The sequence below is a fragment of the Trichechus manatus genome, unplaced genomic scaffold (genome assembly GCF_000243295.1).
Source record: "Trichechus manatus latirostris isolate Lorelei unplaced genomic scaffold, TriManLat1.0 scaffold00015, whole genome shotgun sequence".
Lineage (NCBI taxonomy): Eukaryota > Metazoa > Chordata > Mammalia > Sirenia > Trichechidae > Trichechus > Trichechus manatus.
The window spans coordinates 12,521,577-12,526,182 of record NW_004443951.1 but is presented as its reverse complement, the minus strand read 5'-3'; positions in this window follow the sequence as shown (position 1 = coordinate 12,526,182).

Below are 4,606 nucleotides of genomic sequence, written 5' to 3'. Positions count from 1 at the left end.
GTTGAAACGGGCTCACACAAGTCTATGCAGGGGGAAAGCACCAAAGTTTGTGGATCCCTTATGCCTGTGCCTAGGCAAAGGAGCTGTGCCTACCCTGGGTTCCTGGCTTAGGGGATCCAGCAGTTTATTTTTTCCCATTTGTTAATTTGTTCACTCTCCACGGTAGGGAGAATGGCTCTGGGTGTGTGACAGATCCTACTCCTGGCCCAGGGGACTTGGCAATTGCTGAAGCCAGTCTAGGGCCCAGTGCAGAGCAGGGAATGGGGAGGTAAATGGGAGAGACGGTTTTCCCTAAGGGAGGTGTTTTTGATCTGCGTGGTAGGCTGTATGCAGTTACTTATCTTTTGCTGGATTGAGGGCTGCTTCTCACTGCTTCTGGGTGGCCGTGTAGACTCTCTGGCTCTGGGTCTCTCCCAGTGCAGAAAACGTGCCCCAGAGGACCACCGCTTGCCTGCCTCACTGCTCACCCATGAGCTGCTCAGGCCTGAAGGGCTCAGGCTCTCACCAGGTCAGGTCTGGCAACTCCTCGCTGCTTCCGAACGGTCTCTCCCTCCCCCTGCCACTCAGTCCAGTTCCTCAACTCTACCTTTCATGTTCAGGGCTCCTAGATTGCCATATATAATCAAATCACTTTTTTTTCGGGTCTTTGTTGTAAGAGGGTCCATTGGAAGTGCCTGACTACTCCGCCATCTTGCCCCCCCCATGTCTGTATTTTCAATACTTCCACCTGCATATTCTCAGAGACCTCAAACTTAACATATTCTGTCCTGGATATCTTCTGTTTGCTCCTTCAGATCCACTCTCCATCCTTCTCTGTCCTGCTCTATGCCTCACATCAACAAGCTTCCCTGCTCTCCAGCTTCCAAGCTTCCTCTCCCTCTTCTTCCTCCTCCTCCAGTTTTCCCTCCTCAATGAATGACACCAAAATCCATCCAGTGACACAAGCCAAAAACTTGGGCAACATCCTAGACTCTTTAGCTCCTTTACTTCCATTATCCGTTGATTATCAGATCCTTAGATCTCATGAGTCCATCCTGTTTTCTGTATTCCCAACGCTGTTTTGTTGAAGTCTTCATAATGTTTTGAATGGTTTATTGCTCATTCTCCTGACTGGTCTCTGTCCCCAGTCTCAACTCCCTCCAATCATTCTCAGCCCTGCAGCCAGAGAAGTCATCATTCTGTTAACATTAATTGAACACTGAGTGCCATGCATTGGGCTAGTTACTGGGGATTCAGAGATTGATTAGAAACATGTTCTGCCTTCAAGGAGGCTGTAAGTGGAGAAGAATGTGGGTGTAGGGTTGCCAGTTTTAGCAAATAAAAATACAAGATAGTCAGTTAAATTTGAATTTTAGGTCAACAATAATTTTTTAGTATAAAACCAAACCCATTGCCTTCAAGTCAATTCCAACTCATAGAGACCCTGTAGGACAGAGTAGAACTGCCCCATGGGGTTTCCAAGGAGTGCCTGGTGGATTCGAACTGCTGACCTTCTTGATTAGCAGCCGAGCTCTTAACCACTGCACCTCCAGAGCTCCTAGTGTGTAAGTATATCCTGTGTATTACTTAGGATATATTTATACTAAAAATATTTATTCTTTTGTGATATTCAAATTTAACTGTGTACTCTGAATTTTTATTTGCTAAAGCTGGCAACTTTAGGTGGCAGTAAACAAATAAACAATAGAGCGCAATCAACCATCAAAGTCCCCTGAAAGAAGCCCCGATATGATGGGGTATAGGTGTGTATGTTGTGGGGACTGGGGAAGATCCTATAACCACAAAGGAAGAGGAATCAGTTCCACCTGGCAGGAAGAGGAAGGGGTTAGGAAACTCTTCATGAAGGTAGTGATACCTGAACTAAGTCTTGAAAGATAAATATGTTTACACAAGGGACATTGGGTCTGTACAGGTTATCAATTTATTGCCTTTATTGCCTCTCGGCTGTAAATTACCCTTTTCACCATGGTCATGCCCTCTCTAACAAGGTCTGGATTCAGCCATGGGTGGAGGGTGGGGGGGTGGGGGCTGTTCGTTGGGCCCTCTGTCTCAACCCTAGGAATCCACTATTCCTGTATTTGTTAGAGTCCTCTTTACATCTAACTAGCCAATCCCTCATTATTTCAATCCTCTGTTACAGGTAATAATTCTTATATTAAACTTTTTCTTTGTGTGCTCACTATGTGGTTTCTCTCTCCTGACTGGACCCTGACTAACACAGAACCTTCTAGGCAGAGTCAGTAGCATGAACAAAGCCAGGGAAGTGTGACACAGCCTGGTATCTTCCCAGGGTTGCCACAATTTGATGTAGAACTGGGAGAAGGCTGGAGAGATCATAAAAGGCCTTGAATGCCATACCAAGGAGCTTGGACTTTGTCCTGAGGGGAGCCATCGAAGGATTTTAAGTGGTAGGAGTAACAAGATTGATTAGAAATGTGTTTCAGATGGATCACTCTGGCTGCTGTGTTGAGTATGGCGTGGAAGGGGCAAGACAGGAAGCAGGGGAGGCCAGTTAGGGCTTCTGCAACAATTCAGGCAAGAAATGCTGGTGTCTTTATCTAGGGCAGAAGTAGCATTAAAGGACAGGCAAGACGTGAGGCACAACAAGCAGGACTTGTGACCAGCTGGTGGTGGGGGCTTGATGAAAGGGAGGGTTTCTAGGTGTCTGGCTTGGTGACTGGCAAGGAACACAGGGGAAGTAGTATTTTTAGTATGTGATTGGGGTAAGGTGTGGGGAGGTCTTGAGTTCAGTTTTGTACATGTTCAAGGAGGCAGGGAGGTAAGGAGGCAGCTGGATATGAGAGTCTGGAACTCAGGACAGTCTGGGTTGGAGAGATCTGAGCAGCATAGCTCGAAGCTCAGGGAGTGGTGAGATAACAAGGGATAAGAGGAGAAGCAGATGGTAAGACCCCAGAGAATCAACATTTAAGGACTAGGGAGAGAAAGAGGGATGAGTCCCTGAAGGAGATCACAAAGAAGTGGTCAAAAACCAACCAAACAAATATATATATATTTCAAAATTAAATGCATCCAAGAACATAAGAAACTCTCAGACCAAAATAAGAGAAAACAGGAAGCTAGAAAGGTAAGCAAAGCTCTGAAGCTGGCTTTCACCTTGAGGACATTTTCCTTACCCAGGAGGGCTCCCTGAGTTTATGGGAAAGAAGACAAAGTCCACTCACAATGGGGAGTCTATTCAGAAGCTTCTCCACAAAGCCAGGACCCCAAAGAACCATGCCCATAGTGTAAAGGTGAATTAGAAATAAAACTGTCCCTCTACTCCGCCAAAACCTGGGTACTACAGAGAAAATTGCCTGCATCTGACCTTGGTGCTAAGTAGAAAGGGAAAAATTTTCCCCTGAGAATTTGCATCTACAAGCAGGTTCTCATCAGGTTTTGCAGCCCAAATTCACACTATTTTGGTAGACTGAAAAACTTCAGACTGAGAATTTAGTCTGACATGGACATGGATTGGTGGTGGCACCAGGTGCCCAATAGACCCTCCCTCTCCTTGGGATGCTCTTTCCTGAATCTGCAGACCCCTTCAGGGTTGTCACAGGCTCCAGCCCCTATACATCTACTCATCACTCGGAGAAGAATCCTTCTACAACTGGCTCTAAGATATCCTGCACTATTATAGACACCTCCTAAGGCCACCCTTGAATAGAGATTCCCAAGAAATGCCCCTCCCTAGGACCTACTTGGAGCCCTGGTGGCACAGTGGTTAAGAGCTTGGCTGCTAACCAAAAGGTCGGCAGTTCAAATTGACCAGCCGCTCCTTGGAAACCCTATGGGACAGTTCTACTCTGTCCTATAGGGTCTCTATGAGTCAGAATCGACTTGATGGCAACGCGTTTGGTTTTGGTTTTTTTTTAGGGCCTACTTTGGAGCCTGGTGGCGCAGTGGTTAAGCACTTGGCTGCTAACCAAAATGTTGGTGGTTCAAACCCACCAGCTGCTCTGACGGAGAAAGACGTGTCAGTCTGTTCCCATAAAGATTACAGCCGTGGAAACCCTGTGGGGCAGTTCTACTCTGTCCTATAGGGTCGCTATGAGTCAGAATCGACTCAACGGCAACAGGTTTGTTTTGGTGGCACAATGGTTGAGCACTTGGCTGTAACCAAAAAGTCCTTGGTTCTAGCCCACCAGCCACTCTGAGGGAGAAAAGACCCGGTGCTCTGCTCCTGTAAAGATTTCAGCCTTGGAAATCCTATGAGGCAGTTCTACTCTGTTCTGCAGAGTCGTTATGAGTTGCGATTGACTTGAGGGCACACAACAACAGGGCCTACTTTAGTCCATCTATCTCAAATGGTATTTGTGAAGCATGTTCAGGAGTCACTGTTGGTGAGGCTTGGCTTCTTTCTCTGCCAGGGGAACTCCAGGGTGAGAGGAAGGAGCCCTGGATTGGAAGTTGGAAGAAAACTATTGACCAAGTTGTGGCCTCTGGGCCAAGTCCTATTCATGAATCATCTCAATTTGTCCTTCACTGGAGGTATTACAGCAACGGGTTTGGTTTTTGTTTTTTTTTTTTTGGAGGAATTACTGTGTATTTTTTTTAGAAAAGTGAGTCTCACCAATGGAACAGAATTGAGAATCCAGACATAAAT